We start from the raw sequence: 24,062 nt of genomic DNA, 5'->3' as shown, positions 1-24,062 counted from the left end.
TGCTGCAACGAAATGGTGAAGTTCTTTCTCCTGCGATATCTCAGTTGGTAACACAGGTTTGGAGTCGGTCGGCATCAGGGCCACACCCTGGCTGTGCCTGGAAAATGGTGGGAAATGGTTGGCTGGCAAGCTTCAAGAATGGGAACTCATCTGCCATTAAAAAAAATGCAGTTTTCAGTGCCACTGCAGATCGGGGACCTCGATAGAACCCCAGCCACCTTGAAAAGACAAAAAAGAGACATTGAAGAGAGGAATTTAAGCTGTTTCTGCAGATGAGCTCAAAGAGGCAGCCACTTGGCGCCATCTTAACCTCGCCCACTATTTATGTCCAATAAGTCATATAGGAACACGAGAAAGTCTGCAGATGCTGGAAATCCAAAGTAACACACAAAAAAAGCTGAAGGAACTCAGAGAGTCAGGTGGGTCTATGGAAATGATAGCAAACTTAATGTGGAATTCATTGTCCCAACGCAATTGCCCTGCCCTGTTGCTGGTAATCCAACCTGACTGCAGGAGGGATGAAAAATGGCAGATGGAATTTAATTCAGGCACGTGCGAGGCTTTGCACTTCAGGAGGACCAACTATGTAGTCGGGCATTGGGGAGTGTGGTGGGTCAAAGGGATCTGGGAATACAAGTCCATAATTCATTGAAATTGGCAGCACAGGTAGGTAGTGTCCTGAAGAAAGGTGTTGGGTACATTGGCCTTTATGAATCGAGTATTAAGTACATGAGTCAAGATGTTATGTTGAAGTTGTGTAAGACATTGGCGAGGCCTAATTTGGAGTACTGTGTGCAGTTTTGGTCACCTACCTACCTACCTACCTACCTCTCGATCCCCTCTGGGGGCAGCAGAGTACCAGGTCATTGGATTGAATTCCAAACCGCATGTCACAGGCTGCAAGTCTCGAAAGATGTAAGTAATGTTGAAGGTGAACAGAGAAGACTTACAAAGATGTTATCATGATTGGAGGACCTGGGTTATAAGGAAAGATTGAATAGGTTAGGTCTTTATTCCTTGGTACATAGAAGATCGAGGGGAGATTTGATAGAGTTATACAAAATTATGAGGGATATAGATGGGGTAAATGCAAATAGGCTTTTTCCTCTGAGGTTGGGTAGGGCTATTTCTAGAGGTCATGGGTTAAGAGTGAAAGGTGAAAAGTTTAAGGGGAAGATGAAGGGAAACTTCTTCACTGGGAGGGTCATAAGAGTGTGGAATAAGCAAGTGGTGCATGAGAGCTCGATTTAAATGTTTAAGAGGAGTTTGGATAGGTACATGGATGGTATGGGTTTTCAGGGCTATGATCCTGGGCAGCTCGGTGGGACTAGGCAGGTTAAGTGACTAGATGGGCTGAAAGACCTGCTTCTCTATGACTCTAAATCAGGAGCCAGAATAAAGAACTCAGTCCTGGATAGGACAGCTTTCCCTCAGGATCGTTCCTTTTCCCTGCTGTTAATTTATGCAAGGATCCTTACTATGTTTAACTATTCTATAGAACATGAAACGTTGGAAACACTCAGCAGATCAGGCAACATCTGCAGAAACAGAAAATGTTTCAGGTTGAAGACCTTTCATTATAATTTAGAAAGAGTGAACGTTTTTGTTATAAACTATAGAAAGGATGGGGAGATGCAAAGTATAAAAGGAATATCTCTGACAAGGTGAGATAGTTGATCGAATATTGAGGGGAATGAACAAGGTTCAAAGGCTCAAAGGTTCGTTGCATTGTCAAAATATGCATGTACAATACAACTCTGATATTCATTTCATCCAGATAGCCACAAGATGCAGAAAGACCATGGGAATTGTTGAAAAAAAGACATCAACCTCCTGCATGAAAAAGAAAAAAAAGAAAAAGAAACAAAACTAGCAAACCCCAAACTTCCATCCCCCCCCACAGCCCCCACCCCTCTCTCACATAAACAACTAACAGATCACCCACATGAAAAATGGCAGCTGGAACATTAAACCCTAGCGCCTCCCAACCAGTCCCTTGCACAAAAACAGCAGATCGCAACTAGGCAGCTGGAACATTAAAAACCCTAACCCCCAACCCCCTCCCTCACAAAAAAAACATTGGCAATAGCATCAACCCCCAACTCCTCACTCACACACAAGAACTAACAGATCACCACACAGTAAAAAATCACCCACAAGAACACCAGACCCTAAATCCCCAACCCCTTCCTCACACAAAACTTAACATATCGCCCACCTGCCATTCAGCAACAAGGATAACACAGAAAACTGAAGGAAACCAAAATAAACTACAGTCCAGTAATCACATAAATCTCAGAATTTCAGAGACATCCTCTCGTCAGTATTGAGGAGAGAGGACACATGACCCCAGTCCTTCCATGAACAGCGACCACCATGCCAGGTTCGAACGCTGCTGACCCAGCTACCGAGCACCGTCAACCCCATGGTCTTCATGGGGAGTGACCGCTGACCTGGATGCTTCAATCTTCCTTGATGATTTGAAATGGAGTTGATCATGGCCCCGGGCCACGTCTCTGACCTTCTCCACAAGGCAGCAAGTTCTCTCGAACCTGTCCGGGGACAGCAGAGTACTAGGTCGTTCAACTGAATTCCAAACTGCACGTCATAGGCTGCAAGTCTCGAAAACACAATCAAGGCAAAAGGAACAAGCAGGAGACGTAGAGAAAGTGAAATAATTGAAGAGATTGGCTATCCGGAAGATGCTGCCCAAGGAATTGCTGTTTGCTGCACCATTGGAGAGAGGGTAAACAAACGAGGGCTTGTAAAAGCCATGAAGTGCTGGTCAGGGCTGCAGGAACTGGTCAGCAGATCAGGTAGTGTCAACAGGGAGAAAAATTAGCTCATATTACAGATGGGTAACCAAAAGAAACAGACAAAGCACGTAAACTGATTTTTTTTTAAAATTTGATTTCAAGTCCAGAAGGCTGCAAAATTCCAACCTAGAAGATAAGGTTCTGTCCTTTAAGGTTACGCTGCAGGAGGTCTCACAATGATGGGCCAGAGTGGGTGTGTAATTGAGAAATAAAGTGACAGGTGAATGGAAGCTCAGGGTTGCTCCATGGACTGAAGGCTGTGTTCCATGAGGTTATCATGCTATCTTTATTTGATTTCATCAGTCCTGTTTGGGATCACTGATTGCAGTAGACTGGATTGCAAAAGGTACCTGCAAACTGTCGCCTGATCTGGGATGACTGGGGAGGACTGCTCGGATCGCTGGACGGTGGGAAGGGAAGAAATGAAAGTAACCTGCACTGTCAGCTGTTCACCTGAGAGGATTCTACCTCCGCTTTCTCTTTTCTAACAAAATTTAATCCAAATTTACTCCCTCTCCCACTTTTTCAATCTGCTTAACCTCTCTGGTGGTTAAGCATATGGTATGAGCTGTTACATTTTCTGATAGTCTCCTTCACTTCCAAGAGCTCATTCAAGTTTTGTCAAGCAATCACCTTGCTTACTACATGGCTGCTTCACTCATTTTGCTTCCTCTAGACATTTGGTAATTCTGATTTTTAATTAAATCTTTCTAAATGATCTCTCTCATAGATGTTAACTATCCTGTAATTACCATGTTGGCTCTGTCTTACTTTCTGAGTGTGGGCAACTTTCTGGGTTCCAACACACATCCAATTGGATGATAATATACAATTGTATTCACAATCTCGGCTATGGTTGTTGGATGTATCCTGTACATTTGGCATATTTTTTCTTCTGCTTTTCTAATCCCCTTTGTTGTCGTCATTAGGTCGCACCTGGAATTTCCAGTTGGCGGACGATTTCCCTCCACACCGCTCTGACATATTGGGAAATCATGTCCGTGCAGGTGACAGCAGTGGTTTGCCTTTGCCTTCTGCTGGGTGAGTTTAAAGAGATCACCACCTCTTGCAGCGGATGACCAGGACGTCTAAGTGCCTTGTCGTGCTCTTAGCCCTCCACCATGCCTGCTGGCCTGCCTTCTTGACTGTTGGACCATTATTTGGTCTCTTCTGCTCAATCTGCCAGGTCCAGACTTCACACCCTGGGACAGGCAGATCCCTTACCTCACCGAGGGTTGAAGACCCATTGGCTACCCTCACCTGGTTTGGCTCGTCTGCCGAGGCGGTTTACCCGGGGTGTGGCTGCTGCGCGTGTTACAGCTACTTGGAGCCACAGGTGAGAGCTGAGCACCAGATAGGGACCAAAAGTGGGCGAGCTGCCCTGAAAAAGGTACAGCAGGCCCCCCCACCAGAGGTGCTACCCCTCCCTGGTCACCCCATACACAAATGAGCCCTCAAAAGTTATTCACTTTACCATGGCAATGAATGTAGAAACAATCTCATTTAGACGTCTAACATACCTATCTTTGTATATTAATAGCATTGGAAATTAATAAAATCACATATGCAATTCCCAATTCTGCTAAATTTGACAATAGTATGTCTTGCATTCGATTATACTTTCATTTTATTGCAAAAGAATGAGGTTGAACACATTGTGCTTATATATTGTCAATTACAATTTCTAGATAATCATTGGCTGAACAACCATTTTGACATGTAAAACATTTTAATCTTTATCGTAAGCATCTGCAAAAAATATCATGAGCTGATACTGAAAGGGTTACCTGGAATTGGAGTTCATTGGAATCACTTAATTTGTTCTAATTTCTATGGCTAGTGCAGAGGGTTATCAGTAAAACTGATTATAATACATGAGGGTATCCTCCAGGGTCCCTCTGATATTCATTCCTATTCCACACTTCACAGCACCCATTCATCAATTACTGGTCAGTGGCACTGAAGCTCAGCACACTCACATTATCTTCTCAGTACAGCAAAAAGAATGGAATACTCTTTTCCGAATATTCAACATAAGGCAACAAGAGGTGACAGAATTACACAGAATAAAGATTTCTATGTGTTTATATCCACATGTTTAACAAACGTCTGCAGAATTGGGGGGAGGCTGCCAGTTTGACGGACTGCACCATAAGACTCAGTCAGAATCACCTCTCAATATGTGGCATAAGTGAAATGCTGCATAATGTAAAATGATGGCACTATTAATCCAATAGCAATGGTGCTATCCAACCCCCTCCACTAAAGCCATGTCTCCGGCTTTAAACTTCATCAATATGCAGAGTGAGTGTCAGTATGATAGGTGGTGGCTTGGTTGGGTGCACTTTCTACATTTCTAGCAAATGAGTATAATTATTTTCAGAGCTGCAGGGCAACTCATGCATGTTTTATCTTCCATCTGGACCTGCATCATATACAACAGTGATAAAAAGTAAATTCCCCAACCCCCATCAGATGCTTTCACAGACCCTAAAAGGATACTGGTAATGTTTACTCATTCTATACATTCCAGCACTAGGAAATACAAAATTAAAGCCACTAATGATACCACAAAGAGAATGTAGTTATTATTTTATTTATCTATGTGGCCTTGTTGCAATACTCATTCTATCTATGATTTGATAAATTGTCTCAAAGGAACCCTAAAGCTTTATTGTAAGCTTACGTAGCCGCACCTGATTTCCTGCTCCTGTTTCCCTAAAGATCTTATCAGAGTTAGAATGCTTCTCCATTGAAACCCACGTTGGCACACAATATGACAAACAAGCCCTTGTGTTTTATAACTCACTCTGTGCTTTGGATCCCTCAGCATTATCTTCACAAAAGGTATCAGTTTCTGAAGAATTTTTCCCCAATACTTCATTGTGTACAATGTTTCGTTAGGGCGGACTGCAGAACTGTCAATGTAGAAAGTTGACAGATAGAGGGGAAGAGAGAGGGACTGAGAGAGAGAGGGAGAGAGAGTGACAAAAAGAAAGAGAGTCAGGCAGTGGCTCAGAAGAAGAAAAACAGAGTTAGGTCGCTTGGATAAATAGATTGCTAGAGATTAAGAGAGAGAGAGAGAGAGAGAGAAGAGGAGAGGCAGAAATGGAGACAGAGTGAGACAAAGAAAAAGAAGTAGCATATAAAACCAAGATAGAAGTGCATTGAGAGAGAGGGGGAGAGAGATGTGGCGAGGGGGAGGAGAGAGAGAGGGGGAGAGAGAGGAAGGGAGAGAAAGAGAGGGAGAGAAGGAGAGAGAAGAAGAGAGAGGGGAGGGGGGAGAGAGGGAGGGAGAGGAATGGAAAGGGAGGGAGAGGGGAGAGGGAGAGAGGGAGAAAGGGAGAGAGAGGGAGAGAGCAATAAGGGAGGTTTGGTGGACTGTGATTTAGGTGGGAGGGAAGGGTGGGATATACAGAGAGAGAGAAAGAAAGAAGGAAAGACAGACAGAAGGGAAAATGTTTGCAAATTCACAGAGCCTGTGACATTCCATCACAACATTCCAGGCTGCTGACCCACACATGCTCACAAGCACTGTGTGCTATTGCTGCAGTGTGTGGGGGCAGGGGCTACTCTTGCAGACATCGCACATCTTATCAGTAGTTGTGCTAAGGTGTCCATGGAAACTGTATAATAGATTTGCCCTAATTCAGTCCCAGAGGCTGCAATGATGCACAGTGCAAAATTTGTTGGAGCTTGGGTTCTTTTTCAGTCATTGCTCACATGTCAATGTGCAGACAGCAGTAAACATGCATATGGATGGAACGTGTATTCAGTCACCTTTCTTTATAGCTCTGCATTAAAAGTGATGTATCTTAGCTCAATGCCTCTGAATCTGGTATCAGCTTATATTTTTTCTGGAATTAATAAGGCACTCTTCTTCATGGTGACAGCAAGCAATATAGGAAGAAGGTGCAGGGGGGAGGTGGTGTTGGAGAGATGAGTGTGAAAGGTTTGGATGTGACTGATTTTCCATCAAAATTGAATATCAGCACATTCAAAGCCACGAGTTACATTTGGTTTTTCAATTCTACAAATATGTGAGTTATGATATTCATTAAAGATACGATAGATGGAATTCAGAATATCCTGCATTCAGTTGCTTTGAAATAATAAGACTTGCTTTGTGGAGTAATCAGTGGGCCATCATTCATTTGTAACCGATGCATTGTTTTGGAATCCTAAAAGTAGAAGAGCATCAATTTCCCTTTTATTTTAGCATCTTTGCCTGGATAATGCAATCTCTAGCATTGAATCCTGCCCCTTCATTTCTGGTGCAATTTGGAAACATTTATTTAGCATACATGATGTCAAATATATATTTTAAAAAACTACGAGACAAGAGCTGACACCAAGAAATTTATCAGTAATAGCAGACCAACTAAACTGTACACTTATTAGTGTTCAGCTCCTTGTATTTCAATTTAATTTGGGTGAGGAATATCTTTGGTGTTTACTTATTTTAGCATTCTTGTCAAATCAAACCCAATTTTTATGCTGAGCCTGATTTAACTGTGCATTGAATTCAAATTCCTGGCAGCCAGGATGAATTAAATATACCGTCTTTACTTCTGATTATGTGTAAAGAAGATGGCTGTTAATTGTGCATTCGATTTTTGACATAATCAAAGACAATTATTCGGAATTTTTAAAAAATTCTTAATATTTTATTAATACATATTACTAGCAAGAGTAGCTTGGTTTTTGAAATAAGTTAATAAGTAGGTGAATAATTTAGATTCTTCCTCTTGCTCCCTGTGGCTTTAGACAAAGGTAGAAGATATTCAACAGTCTAATCAACCTCCTTGCTCCTTGTCTCAGAGAGATGGGTGATTTTTGTACAAATTGCTAATTATATGAATAATGATAATTGTTCCTTAGATCTACTGAGAAATGCTTATTGCAAAATAAGTTAATATCAGATGGAATATATTTACATCATGTAGACTCCTTAAGCTTATGGTAGGATTTTGCACCTAAATCAGACATTTATGACAATAATTTTGTACTAACCAGAAATGTCAATTATGTTAGTCACTAGCCACATGGGGCTAATTGAGAATCCAGTTGTGGCTGGTTCTATTCTGGTTGGTAAATATAACATGAGTAATAGACATTATCAATGCACTTTGATTTAAATCCTCTTGTTTATACTAGGTAGGGAAACACAAACGTGCAAAAATAGGAGCAGTAGTCGGCCATTTGGGCCTTCAAGCCTGCTTTACAATTCAATGAGGGCACAACAGAGTACCTCAATGTAATATGTCTACTCTCCCCAAATCCTTTGATGCCTTTTGTGTCTAGAAATTTATCTAACTTCTTTTAAAATATATTGGCCTCTACAGTCTTCTACAGTAGAGTACATCGCAGGTTCACCACTCTCCTAGTGAAGAAGTTTTTCCTACCTGTCTTAAACATCATTCTATAACCAACCCCCCCCCCCCAACACACATCTAGCAATCTAGTATCTGCTAAATACACTCAGTGGCAACTTTATTAGGTACACCTGCACACCTGCCGTTAATGCTAATATTTAATTGCCCAAACATGTGACAGCAACTCAGAGCATAAAACCATGCAGACATGGTCAAGGGGTTCTGTTGTTGCTCAGACCAAACTTCAGAATGGAGAAGAAATGTGACTTACGTGGATTTGACCATGGAATGATTGTTGGTGCCAGACAGGGTGGTTTGAATACTTCAGAAACTGCTGAGGATGTTCTACGAGTCTGTGGTGGCCAGTGCTGTCATGTTTGCTGTTGTGTGCTGGGGCAGCAGGCCGAGGGTGGCAGACATCAACAAACTCATTCGTAAGGCCAGTGATGTTATGGGGATGGAACTGGACTCTCTCACAGTGGTGTCTGAAAAGAGGATACTGTCCAAGTTGCATGCCATCTTGGTCAATGTCTCCCATCCACTACATAATGCACTGGGTGGGCACAGGAGTACATTCAGCCAGAGACTCATTCCTCCGAGATGCAGCACTGAGCGTCATAGGAAGTCATTCCTGTCTGTGGCCATCAAACTTTACAACTCCTCCCTTGGAGGGTCAGACACCCTGATCCAATAGGCTGGTCCTGGACTTACTTCATAATTTACTGGCATAATTTACATATTGCTATTTAACTATTAATGGTTCTATTACTATTTATTATTTATGGTGCAACTGTAACGAAAACCAGTTTCCCCCAGGATCAATAAAGTATGACTATGACTATGACTATGACTATCTCCTGGGATTTTCATGCACAACTGTCTCTAGAGTTTACGGAGAATGATCGGGGAAACAAAAACATCGGCAACAATGAGTGGCAGTTCTGTGGGTGAAAATACTTCGTTAATGAGAGAGGTCAGAGGAGAATGGCCAGACTGGTTCAAGCTTACAGGAAGGTGACATTAACTTAAATAACTACACATTACAGCAGAAGAGCAGAAGAGCACAATTAAATCTCTGAATGAAATGGATGGGTTGCAGCAGCAGAAGACCACAGACATACACTCAGTGGCCACTTTATTTGGTATAGGAGGTACTTAGAAGGAGATTTCATAGGAACCCCTGGGAAACCTTCTTCACCCAATGGGTGGTTCATATGGAAATGGTTAAGGCAGGTACATCAACAACATTTAAAGGACTGTTAGACAGATACATGGATAGGAAAGGTTCAGAGGGTTATTGGCCAAAATGGAATCTTGGTTTGTTCAGACCATTTAGACCAATGAGCCTACTTTCATGCTGTATGACCATGTGAATCTATGACTCTCGGACCCTCCAAACCTGATGTCTCAGGAAGTGTGCTGCAGAGATCCTGCCTTAGGCTTTGAACAGGGTAATGCTGGGGATCGAATGTGGTCTGTCAATGCCTCTGACATTAAGAGCCATTAATAACTACTAAAATTGATCTGAGTAATAAAACAATTGCAAAAAAAAAATAATTAAAAACTTAAAACTAATAAAATAATATTTCCTAATTCCCTTAATTTTCTAATTAAGTCAAGAATCACCATTAAAGAATGGACTTTTCAGTTTTCAGAAAGTTCTAACCTAGCCCAGGATCAGAGATACCTTTCTGGTGGTAGACTCCATCTGGAATTCAGGGATTCTGCACTGCCTGCCACTCTGCAAGTCCTGAATACCGTTACTCTGAGGTCAGGATGATTTGCCCCACAGAAATTTACATCAGCGAAGGAAATCATTCTTGGTCCATAACTTAGTAGGTTATGACCCATTATGTATTAATCCAAATACTGATTGCATATCGTCTTTCTTCAGGCAAGGCGTTCTTGATCTCCGCTACACCAAATTTAGAAGATTTTTGTGCAGATTGCAAATTGCACATTGTGATCCCCTTTAATTAATTTTACCAGTCATTTTAAAATTATGTTTCTAAGATATTGACTTCTTTGTGGCGGGTAATAGACTCCTTTTGTCCAATGTACACCGCAATTGAATATCTCTTCAGTATCCTTTGGTCTGAAGGAAACAATTTATCTTAATCTCTCTCTTCATAACCATAACTCTCTAGACCGCACAACATCCTCAGGTGGTCTCTGTAACACCTCTGATCACTCAAATACTCTGTAATGTAGGGATGGAAATGACCACAGCACTAGCAAAACGTCTACTTTGTCTCTGTGTCTCTTCTGTTACAGGCAAGTATCCTGTCTGCCTTCTTAACCTGTCTTTCAGGGATCCATTGATACTCCTTGGTTCTTTGCTGGGATTTAGCACTTAGTTTTGCATAAAATATCACCATTGGAGGATTAATATGAAAGAAATGGAATTCCAAAAGCTGAAATAAAATTAATTAAAACTCAAATGTAATTGAACACCTGGCTAAGCATTGTTTCTGAATACAAGCTTAATCTCTTAAAGGTTTATTAGGTTAAGTGTGGAGGAAGATGGGGACATTGAATTGTACATCTTCTGTGCCAGATTCGCTCCAGATGAAGGGTCCAGACCAGGAATGTCAACTGTCCATTTCCCTCTACAGCGCTGCCTGACCCATTGAGGTCCTCCAGCATCTCGTGTGTTGCTGCATCTTCTGGTGCACAGTTGCCTGCTGCACAAAGTCAAATGATCCCTGCTTTTCAGTGAAGTGATGGTTTCTAGAAATGAATTACATCAATCTGAAATGTTAGCTGTTTCTTTGCAAAAAAAGAGCCATCAGCATCAATATTCCTCTGCCGTCTGCCTTTCTCATTATCAACTGTCACAAGAACAGATTAATTGAATAAATCTGATTATCACAACAGCTCAATGTGAGCAATCCAAAAGGTTCTGTTGAAATTAATTAAATACATTGTATATTGTTTTTATTGGACGACCTTCCTAAGATATATAATGCTAGAATACTCGATCTCAGAATACCTGCAGTGTTCATCATAAATATGGAATCAATTTGTAAATTACTCTTCACCCCTGGCCCCCAAACCGATATCTTTCTGAAACAAAAGGTTGCTTCTGCAACTCCTCTCAATATTCTTGAATGAAAAATGGAGCTTATCAGTTTGACAGTGTCAGCAGCATCTCAGCCTTGCATCTTCTAAAACTAGAATAACAACCTTGCAGATTTACTTCCTATTGCCCAGTCTCACTTGAAGCTTTGTTTTAGGTCATTACCTAAATTAATGGTTGGGAATGGAGAAGATAAGCTGTTGAAAAGGAGTGGGTTAATTTCTGGCCAAACCTCACCGTTCCTTGACTCTATCTGCAGACTTTGGCTTAGGCATAAGCACTTTAGAGGGTTTATGTCATTGAACTATAGAGTCTTACAGCATCTTAAGTAACATCGTTTTAGATGATTAAATAATCTATTGCTACTCAAAGTCAATGAATCTCAAAAAGACTATGGTTCCCCTTTAAGACAGCGAAAGAGAGGACGTTGTGCTGGTTTAAAAGTTTGTTCAAGGAGTTGAGACTTTTGACTTCTACTACTGGCTGTTCTGCTGGCAAATGTACAGTCTCTGGTGAATAAAATCAAAGATCTCAGAGCCAGGTTGCTGTACTAGAAGACGTTAGGTCCTGTTGTGTCTTGCTGAGATTTGGATGTCCCCTGCCATTCTGGATGCTGCGATACAACTTGATGGCTTCACAATTCACTGCCATGATGGGACTGCCAAGTACTTCAAAGGTAAAGGTGGAGTATGCTTTATGGTCAACTCCTTGTGGTGTACAAACATTGTGGTGCTATATCGTTCTGCTCACCCGACCTGGAACATCTCAGGATGAAATGTCGCCCATTTTATCTGCCACGGGAGTTTTAACGATCATCTTGGTAGTGGTGTCCATCCCAACTCAAGCCAGTGTCAAAATGGCTTGAGATGAACTGAAGGATGTAATCCACAGGTATGAAACAGTGCACCCTGATGCCCTTCCCATCATTTTGGGGGATTTTAACCAAGCCAGCTTCAAAAAGACTCCAAATAATTATTACAACATATTACTTGTGGAACCAGAGGAGCAAGCACACTGGTTATACTACCATCGAGAGTGCTTACCGTCCCACATATCCCCCCACTTTGGAAAGTCTGAACACCTGGCTGTATTTCTACTCCCTGAGTATAGGCAGGGAGTGAAGACTGAAGTTCCAGTGGTGAGGACCAAGAAGGTATGGACAAGGGAGGTGCAGGAGTGATGAGTGGTGTTATAGCAACAACATTGCACTCAACACCAGTAGGACCAAAAAACTGATTGTGGACTTCAGAAAGGGTAAGACAAAGGAACACACACCAGCGCTCATAGAGGGATTAGAAATAGAAAGTGTGAGCAATTTCAATCTCTTGGGTGTCAAAATCTCTGAGGATCTATCCTGGGTCCAACATATCAAAGCAGTTCCAAAGAAGGATCAACAGTGGCTATCTCTCATTAGGAGTTTAACAGATTTGATATGTCACCAAGAACACTCACAAAATTCTACAGACATACCATGGAGAGCATTCTAGCTGGCTGCATCATGGTCTGTTAAGGGCGGGGCAGGTGAGGGGACAATGCACAGGATAAAAATAAGTTGCAGAACATAGTGGACTCAGCCATTGCCATCATGGGCTCTAGCCTCCATAGTATCCAGGACATCTTCAAGGAACAATGCCTCAAAAATGAGGTATCTATAATCAAGGATCCCCCAACACCCAGGACATGCCCTCTTTTCATTGCTACCAACAGGGAGGGGGTACAGAAGCCTGATGGCACACACTTAATGATTCAAGAAGAACTTCTTCCCCTCTGCCATTAGATTCATGAATGGACATTCAACTCATGAACTCTACCTCACTACTTTTTTTGTGCTACATATTTAACTTAACAATGATATATATATGTATACTTACAGTTTCCATTATTATGTACCACATAATAACACATTTCATGACTTAAGCCAGTGATTTTAAACCTGTCTCTGATTCTGATTCCATGACAACTGTGCTGCCCAGTGAGCTAGTCCCATCTGCCACTATTGACCCATGGTGCTCCAAACCTCTCCTATCTATGCACTTAACCAGACAGCTCTTAAATGCTGTTAATGTGCCTGCCTCGACCACTGATTCTGGCAACTCATTCTGAATGTGCACAACCTTTACGTAAAGAAGCTCTCCCGATGGACCTATTAAATCCCTCACTTCTAATCTTAAACCATTGCTTTGGAGGGTGAACCCACGAAAAGCTTCGAGCCCAGATGGGGTATCTAGCCAAGTGCTGAAGTTCTGTACTGATCAACTTGCTGGTTTGTTCATTGGAATCTTTAACTTCTCACTTCTACAGTCTGAGGTATTCATCTGTTTCAAGCAGACTTCAATTATACTTGTGCCTAAGAAGAATGTGTTAACCTGCCTCAATGACTATCATACAATAGCACTTGCATCCAGTGATGAAGTGTTTTGGGAGTTTGGTGATGAAACATATCAACTCCTGCCAGAGAAGTAATTTGGATCTGCTCCATTTTGCATACCAGAGCGATAGTCCACAGCAGTTGCCATCTCATTGATTCTTCATTCAACTGTGAAATATCTGGACAGCAAAGATGCATATATTAGGATGCTCCTTATTGACCACAACTCAGCACTCAATACCATCATCACCTCAAAGCTAATCAATAAGTTTCAAGATCCTTGTGCTTTTGGATCCTCAATTTCCTCACTTGCAGACCCCAGTCAGTTTGGATTAGCAATAACTTCTTCTCCACAATCTCCATCAGCACAGGTGTCCCACAGGCTGTGTGCTTGGCCCCCTGCTCTACTCACTTTACACTTATGACTGTGTGGCTATGCACAGTTCCAATGCCACATTTAAGTTTGCTGACAAAACCACTATCAGAGGTTGAATTAAAGATGGTGACGAATCAGCATATAGGAGGGAGATTTAAAATCTGGCTGGGTAGTGCCACACCAATAACAATATCTACTCAATGTCAGCAAGACGAAGGAGCTAATTATCGACTTCAGACAGAGGAAACTGGAGGTCCATGAGTCAGTCCTCATTAGAGAATCAGAGGTGGAGAGGTTCAGCAACTTTAAATACCTCAGTGCTATCTCATTCATGATGTTAGGTTTTTGCTTTGTACGGAGTAATGGCCTGCAAATTCTACCAGAGCTGATGTGCGTGCATCTGTTTCCATATCTAACTTCAATCAAAATTGTTTTCCTGCACTTAAAATAGCCTTCTTGAGGTTGTACCTGGACTTCTTGTACAGCTCTGGATCACCAGTCTTGAATGCCACAGATCTAGCCCTCAGCAAACAATGAATCTCCTGGTTCACCCACAGCTCTTGGTTTATGTATGTCCAGTATGTTCTCGAAGGCACACACTCATCCACACTTGGTGAAGTTGGTGACAATTGTGACATATTCATTCAGACTCGAAGGTGAATTCCTGAATATTGTACTGTCAAAGCGGTTGAGGAGTTTGCTTTGATCTGCTCAAAACTGTAAGGAGTCTGTATGTGCTCCCTGTAGAATGTGTGGGTTTTCTCTTGGTGCTCCAGTTTCCTCCCACAGTACTGGTTAGTAGGTTAATTGTTCGTTGCAAATAGGTTAGGGTTAATCAGGGCTTCTTGGGGGTTGATGGACAGCACGGCCAGAAAGGCCTATTCCGCACTGTATCTCTAAATAAAAATAAAAAAAAAATAAAATTTATTTTGGAGGACCTACCCTGTGTCCAGCATGTAAGTTAAATTATGAAGAAAGCACGGCAGCCCCTCTACTTCCTTTGGAGTTTGCGAAGATTCTGCATATCGTTTAGAACTTTGACAAACTTCTATAAGTGTGTGGGGGAGAGTATTTTGACTTGCTACATCATGGCCTGGTATGAAAACACCTATGCCCTTGAACAGAAAATCGTACAAAAAGTGATGGATAAGGCCATGGGTAAAGCCCTTTCCACCCTTGAGCACATCTACACAAAGCATTGTTGCAGGAAAGCAGCATCCATCATCAGGGACCCCCACCACCCAGGTCATGCTCTCTTCTCACTGCTGCCATCAGGAAGAAGGAGGCTCAGGACTCACACCACCAGGTTCAGGGGTAGTTATTACCCCTCAACCATCAGGCTCCTGAAGCAAAGGGGATAACTTCACTCAAATTCACTTGCTCCATCATTGAAATGTTCCCACAACCCATGGGCTCACTTTCAAGGACTCTTCATCTCATGTTCTTAATACTTCTTATTTATTTATTATTATTATTTCTTTCCTTTTGTATTTGCACAATTTGTTGTCTTCTGCACACTGGTCGAACTCCCTGGTTGGTGCAGTATTCATTGATTCTATTATGGTGATTGCTCTATTATGGATTTATTGATTATGTCCACAAGAAAACACGTCAAGGTTGTATATAGTGACATATATAAGACCATAAGACCATAAGAAATAGGAGCAAAAGTAGGCCATTTGGCCCATTGAGTCTGCTCCACTATTCAACCATGGCTGATCCAATTCCTCTAGTCATCCCCACTCCCCTGCCTTCTCCCCATACCCTTTGATGCCCTGGCTAATCAAGAATCTATCTATCTCGGCCTTAAATGCACCCAATGACTTGGCCTTTACGGCCACTCGTGGCAACAAATTCCACAGATTTACCACCTTCTGACTAAAGTAATTTCTCCGCATCGCTATTCTAAATGGACATCCTTCAATCCTGAAGTTGTGCCTTCTTGTCCTAGACTCCCCTACCATGGGAAATAACTTTGCCATATCTAATCTGCTCAGGCCTTTTAACATCCAGAATGTTTCTATGAGATCCCCCCTCATTCTCCTGAACTCCAGGGAATACAGCCCAAGAGCTGCCAGACATTCCTCATACAATAACCCTTTAATTCCTGGAATCATTCTTGTGAATCTTCTCTGAACCCTCTCCAATGTCAGTATATCTTTCCTAAAATAAGGAGCCCAAAACTGCACACAATACTCCAAGTGTGGTCTCACGAGTGCCTTATAGTGCCTCAACATCACATCCCTGCTTGTATATTCTATACCTCTAGAAATGAACATTGCATTTGCCTTCTTCACCACAGACTCAATCTGGAGGTTAACATTTAGGCTATCCTGCACAAGGACTCCCAAGTCCCTTTGCATCTCTGCATTTTGCATTCTCTCTCTATCTAAATAATAGTCTGCCTGTTTACTTCTTCCACCAAAGTGCATGACCATACACTTTCCAAAATTGTATTTCATTTGGCACTTCTTTGCCCATTCCGCTAAACTATCAAAGTCTCTCTGCAGGCTCTCTGTTACCTCAACACTACCCGCTCCTCCACCTATCTTTGTATTATCGGCAAATATAGTCACAAATCCCTTAATACCGCAGTCCAAATCATTAACTTACATCATAAAAAGCAGCAGTCCCAACACCGACCCCTGTGGAACTCCACTGGTAACTGGCAGCCAGCCAGAATAGGATCCCTTTATTCCCACTCTCGGCTTTCTGCCGAAAAATGTACTTTGATAATAAATGTACTTTGAACTTTCACTCTGTCTATGTGTCTTATGATCTTATACGCCTGTCAGCCCACCCCTAAAACACCTGTGTGATATTTCAAATGAGACAGGGATGAGGAAGGTTGCTTTCCCACCAGGTTAAATGCTCTGCCAGCTGGTGAGATGGAGAGAGATTCCTCTACACGTATGTGACCTCTTCCTTTGTGCCACACATGGGAAAGTCACAACCTTCTCTGCTTTGGGGCCTCTCTTTCTCTTGAGATCTCTGTGTAAGCTGCCACTCTGAAGAAAACTCACAGATGGCCTGAAGCTGCTATTTTGTAGACACAAGAGATTCTACAGATGCTGGAAACCCAGAGGAATGCACATAAAATTCTGGAAGAAGTCAGCAGGTCAGGCAGCATCAGTGGAGAGGAATTAACAGTTGATGTTTCAGTCCGAGACCCTTCATCGGCTGCTATTTTGGTCTGTGATACCTGCCCTGTGATCTTTTCCTACCCAAGCTGGACTCCTAACATTGAAAGTCAGGGTGAGCTTCATAACTGCCATTTCTCAAAACTCACTCGGTTAAAATCATACCCTCCTTCGCCTGACACTGCCTTCAAAGCTTATTGTGTCCCTTTTGATCAGGATAGATTGTGGCTTATCATCACTTGAATGTGAAGAATAGCCAGAAGTGAGAAAGGAAGTTTTGGTATTATTCCTTGCTTGGAATGGGAGTTTTAAAGGGAGGCAGTGTTCCCAAACGAGTTCTGTAGTCGTACTGTACATTCCACTGCCAGATCCGGTCTGACATTTAAACAGACATTTTGAGGAGCATCCACAAAACATTGTGCAAACACCACAATGCTATTGAAATTAATACAGTTAAATGCTATGAGAGCTAGCTGTGATGTAAGCAAATAAACTCCACTGTTCTGGTCTAAATAAAAAAATCATGTAAAGCCTTGTTTGAATCTTGTGTGAATAAGGTTATCAAGAAATGATTACATTCAAGAGTGGAATACATTATGCAGAACACATGCACACCTGTGGTAATTTGTTGATTCAGAGGCAATTAAACCAGACTAAGCTAGTCAGGGGACACAGGGTGAGGAATGGTGTTCCACAACAGGATTTCTCTGAATTCGCAGAGTTCCATTGTTTCAAGTAAGACTCATGTACAATTTCATCTATTTCTTTAAATCATTCTTTAAATTGAAATAGTTTCAACGTAAACGTATTTTATGTGAAATTTAATGTACTTCACATCTTTAAAAATTCCAATTTCCCTTCTTTCCTGACAACACCAGGTGGTTATTACGTGACTGTGCTTTAGGCACTGTGCTCACCTATGCTACGCCCACGTCAGCCCATGTAATAATGCAAGCTCAGCCTCATTAGAATAAACATTTGCCGCACATTGCTTGATGGGTTTGTAACACCACTGAAGCTGGAGGGAGGATTAGCTAGCACTAGCAACTTTTAATGGGCTGATGATTTGCCATCAAGCTGAGTGACATCTGTGGGAGTGGAGGGAAGATTGAGAGGGGAGGGCGAGCTGCTCAGAGATTTCAAGATTCAGGATTTTATTGTCATTCTTCAGTACGAGTATATAGGGGAATTAAATGATTGTTCCTCTGGATCTAATACAGCATACAAAACATTATAAATACAAATATGAAAGCAATCCTATGAAACACAATGCACAAAAAAGTGTAGGGTGTCATGGTATACACATAAGATTAGCTTACATTCATAGAAAGATTGCACGTACATTAAGTGACGCAAGGTGCAGGCATATATGAACATAGGGAGACTGACTGGAAATTATGAAGTTACAAAGTAAGTCTTGGCAACAAGAGGAACTCTTCTAGGTAGCAGCAGGGCATATCAAACACAGTCGGACAGTGGCTGTCTGTGGAGGTATGAGGTGTGGAGGGTAGGTCTAAAGTGATAGTGAATGGGGGGATGAAAGGTGCTGAGTGGCTGGGTAGTGGTGGGGTGCAGTGTGGGTTAATGGGAGGAAGAGATCCACACTGCCATGCAGTACCTTTTCTGAAGTTGAGAGTCTCTATCCAGTGAAGATGAAGATTGGAATTGATGGACTCAATGAATGCTTCCTGTTGCGTGACACTGAGCTGATTTGCTCGGCGACACAAGAATGGGGCAGCATGATAGCATAGTGGTTAGAAATAAGCTTTACAGTACCAGAGACCTGGATTCAATTCCTGTCACTGTCTATAAGGAGATCGTACGTTCTTCCCGTGACCGTATGGATTTCCTCTGGGTGCTCCAGTTTCCTCCCTCAGTCCAAAGATGTACGGGTTGGTAGGTGAATTGCTCATTGCAAATTGTCCCGTGGTTTGGCGAGGGTTAAATTGGGAGATTACTGGGTGGTTCAGCTTGAAAGGCCAGAAGGGCCTATTCCGTGCTGTACAGTATCTCAATAAGTAAACAAATAAAAATAAGTATATCAGGAGTAAGTGGTACTCTTATGGACCACAAGGGATAATTTATGTGTAGACCCTGAGGGATGAGGGTGAGGTCCTAAATTAATACTTATTATCTGGTTTCGCCAAAGAGATGGACATGGAAGATGCCAAATTCAGAAAGTATATATATGTTCAAAATTAAGGAGGAGGCGTTCGATGTGATGGGATGCATGACGGTTGATAAATCTTCAAGCCCCTGATGAGATCTGTTCCAGGATGCAATGGGAAGCAAGAGAGGAGACAGCTGGGTCCCTGATGGAGATTTTCTACACTTTAGTCAGAGGTGAAGTACCAGAAGACTAGAGGATAGCTGATGTGTTTGCATTATTTAAGAATGACAGCAGGGGTAACCAGGTACCTATGAGCCAGTGAACCTTACATCAATGGTAGGGTAATTATTGGAGAATATCCTAATTACGTATATTTCAAAAGTCAGGTTGATCAGGATTGTCACTGTGTCTTTGTACAATGGAAATTCTGCCTCACTAGTTGAATTTTTTGAGGACGTCACTGAGAAAATTGATGAAGGCAGGACTAGCAAGTAGATTGACCAGGATCTTTCCTGGATTGGAGGGTCTTTGATATGGGGAGAAGTTGAATAGGCTGAGTTTGTTTTTCCTGACCCACAGGGGCAGAGGGGTGACCTGATAGCAGTATATAGTCATATAGAGGCATAGTTAGTCAGAATACTTACCACATGGTACAGGTATCAAAACCTAGTGTCACAGTGGGGCGCGGGGAACAGACCCAAATGCAAGACAATAGACACTGAAGTACAAGGAACAGGACTTGACTAGAGTAGGAACGTGACAGGATTCAGATCAGGAGCAGGGACAAGAACGCAGTCTTGGGCTAGGGAAAGCGGGACTAGGGCTAGAAACCATGGACTAGGGCTAGAAACCATGGACTAGGAGACAAGGTTCCGACTCCGAGCCGGAGACTGGACAAGGACCCAGAACCTGGTTCTTGCCTCGGGCTCGGACCCCAGAACCAGGCAAGGACAAGACATGGCTTCAAGACAGGACGTGGCTGGGGTCTAGAGGCCTGAGCTTGGAGACAGGATGGGGTCTTTGCTCTTGAGGCTTGAGGCTGGGGCCTTGGGTCGTGAGCTTGGCTGCGGGATCCTCGAGGCTTGGGTTCTTGGAGCTTGGCTGCGGGATCTTCGTCTTGAAATGCGGAGGCTGATAACTCGGAGGCTGGAGCTGAGAGACCGACTGGGAACTGAACATCAACATAGGACCGGAATGCGGATTTCACAGACCGGACCATGACACGGAGAAGAATTAGCAAGAGTTGAAGGGACAGCTTTAAGATGAACAGAGGGGAATCCTTTTTATACAGAGTACAGTTGATATCTGGAACTCACTGCTGATGAGAGTAGTGAGTTCATGATGTTTGAGAGATATTTAGACTGGCACTTAAATAGACAAGGCACAGAAAGAAATGGTCCTACTGTGGGCAAATGGGATTTATATAGTTGGGTAAAGAGGACAACTTGGAAACGATAGCCTGAAGGACTCGTTTCTCTGCTGTCCAACTCTGCGACTCAATGACAACTTCACATCTCCGGATTAGCAGCAACACAACTATTATCTGCCAATTCTCGAAAAGATTCCTTTGGTTTCAAGCTGTTAAAACCCGTGACATTCTGAAAGAGATTAACTGCACCTATTGTAATAACAGAGAAATTGTCCGTTGAACAGTTGTTGCAGGTGTATCATTTTTGTTTGAGTGACAAATAACCACAATGCTGCCAAGGGGAACAAAAGACAAATTCAGGAAACGTCAGCATTTATAACTGACAAACCCAAGACTATTTTTTATCTGCAGATTGATAAAAATGACAGTCCTTACTATTGACATATTAAATTCTTGAAACTTTTAACAGGTCTGTAGTCATCTGTATGGAGAAAAAGTTAACACTTTATTTCCTGTCTTGCTGAAGGGTCTTTACTAATAATATTAAACTATGTTTTCCAAGGTGATGGATCATATCTATGTAACTATAGCTGCTTTTTAAAAAATGCTAATATGACCCATGTGCAAAAAAAAGTTGCAAATCTAGCCCATGTCTAGTTTGAAGTGTTTATTAGAGTTTCTATTCCCAGAAATAAGCAATAAAATAGTACCAGCACAATTACTAATTTTATGCATCTTCCAACTTGTTTGTGAGATATATAACAGTCTATATAATATAGACTCAGTGGTCCCTTTATTGGTTACCCCTGTAGACCTGCTTATTAATGGAAATATCTAATCAGCCAATTGTGGCAGGAACCCAATGCATAAAAGCATGCAGACATGGTCAAGAGTTGTTATTCAGACTAAGCCTCATAATGGGAAAGAAATGTGATCTAAATGACTTTGACCATAGAATGATCGCTGGCATCCCCCCTATACTTGTTTCCAAGCACTTTAAAAATATGCCCCCTCATGTTAGCCATTTCAGCCATGGGATAAAGTCTCTGGCTATCCACACGCTCAATGCCTCTCATCATCTTATACACCTCTGTCAGATCACCTCATATCCTTCGTCACTCCAAGGAGAAAAGGCCAAGTTCACTTAACTTATTCTCATAAGGCATGCTCTCCAATCCAGGCAACATCCTTGTAAATCTCCTCTGCACTCTCTCTATAGTATCCACATCTTTCCTGTAGTGAGGTGACCAGAACTGAACACAGTACTCCAAGTGGGGTCTGACCAATGTCTTGTATAGCTGTAACATTACCTCATGGCTCTTAAACTCAATTCCACGGTTGATGAAGGCCATCACACCATGTGCTTTCTTAACAGCACTGTCAACCTGCGCAGTAGCTTTGAATGTCCTACGGACACGGACTCCAAGATCTCACTGAACCTCCACACTGCCAAGAGTCTTACCGTTAATATTATATTCTGTCTTCAAATTTGACCTACCGAAATGAACCACTTCATACTTACCTGGGTTGAACTTCATCTGCCACTTCTCAGCCCAGTTCTGCATCCTATCGATGTCCCGCTGTAGTTTCTGATAACCTTCCAGACTATCCACAACACCCCCAACTTTTGTGTCATCAGCAAACTTACTAACCCACCCTTTTACTTTCTCATACAGGTCATTTATAAAATCACAAAGAGAAGGGGTCCCAGAACAGCTCCCTGCAGAATACCACTGGTAACCACCCTCCATGCAAAATATGAACCATTTATGACCACCCTGTACCTTCTGTGGGCAAGCCAACTCTGGATCCACAAAGTAAGATCTCCTTGGATCACATACTTCATTACTTTCTGAATGAGTCTTGCATGGGTTCTATGGGTTTCTTTATTTTGTAGCTGCCTGTAAGAAGAGGAATCTTAAAAGTTGTATACATACTTTGATAATAAATGTACTTTGACTTTGACATACCTGTGTTGAGGACTATGGGATAGAAGGTGTGGTTGTGCATCCTGATTGTCTGAGGTCTGTTGGTTTGGATTTGCACAGTGATATATTCAGACCAAGGATTAGGAGTTTGTTAACCATGGTCTGTGGAATGCCCAACTGAAGTCCAGAAACACCATTCTGACAAAAAGCTCCCCACTCTGGTCTCTCAGCTCTTCTCCACAGCTGCCTATCACCTCCCAGTGGTGCCCCTCTCTTTCTCTTTTTCCCATGGTCCACTCTCCTCTCCTATCAGATCCCATCTTCTCTAAACCTCTACCTTTTCTACTTCTACTTAGCAACTTCCAGCTTCTTACTTCACACCCCCCTCCCTCACCCACTTGGTTTCATCTATAACCCTCTAGTTTGTCCTCCTTCTACTCCCCCATCTTATTCTGGCATCTTCCCCTTTCTTTTCCTGTCCTGATAAAAGGCCTTGGCCCAAAACATTGACTGCTTATTCATTTCCATAGATGCTGCCTGACCTGCTGAGTTCCTCCAGCATTTTGTGTGTGTGTCTCTGAGTTCCCAGCCTCATGAAAAGTTCAAAATTTAAAGTAAACTTATTGCAAAGTACAATGCTGTGCAAAAGTCTTAGGCACATATATGTAACTAGCGTGCCCAATACTTTTGCACAGAACTGTATATTATGTCTTTCCAATTACTAAATAACACAACACTACTGAACTGATACAAAGCTAAGTACTCTTATTTCTGTTTCCCATCCTTCTTCCATCCATCCACTTGTACATCCAATGTACAGTACTGTGTACGTCAACATGAGGTTTGTTTTCTTCTGGCCACACTCAGTAAGTTCAGGAAATATAATAGAATCAATCTATTATGACCAAATATCATAATTTCATCTGCAGAATCTCTTGTGTTTCTGACATAAGTGTCCTTGTTTTCTAGGTGTATCAGGGCATGATGGATGCTATGGTATCTGTCATAGAGCAGTTCTAATGATAAGCGTATAGGTGAGTGTCAATGCAGGAATGGGGTTTTTGAAGTGTGCCATTACCAGCTGTTCAAAGCACTTCATGATGATTGGAGTCAATGTCGCTGGGTGGTGGTCATTCCGTTCTGAAGCTGTGGGTATAATGATGGCTGATTTGAAGCAGGCGAGGACAGCAGCCTGAAAGTGTTGAAGACATCTGAGGAGATGCCAGTGAATTGATGTGTTAGTAATTTCACATTATTCCTCAAATGAGGGAAGGTACTTGCTTAGCCACTCAGCTTGTCCAGATCCTCTTGATACCTGTACCTCCTCCTCAGAACTCACAATCCCATCTGGTATAATACCAGTAACAAACGTGGAATTATGATATTTGGTTATCCTATTGATATAATTTTGCCGTGACTCAGATATTGATCCCTCCAGTACTTCCAATAGAAAGTTACAGCTTTCTACTTTAAAATGATCATTTATTTCTACTCTGCTTTT

The sequence above is a fragment of the Mobula birostris genome, chromosome 3 (assembly GCF_030028105.1).
Source record: "Mobula birostris isolate sMobBir1 chromosome 3, sMobBir1.hap1, whole genome shotgun sequence".
In the NCBI taxonomy this organism is placed as follows: domain Eukaryota; kingdom Metazoa; phylum Chordata; class Chondrichthyes; order Myliobatiformes; family Myliobatidae; genus Mobula; species Mobula birostris.
Note: the sequence above shows the minus strand (reverse complement) of the source record.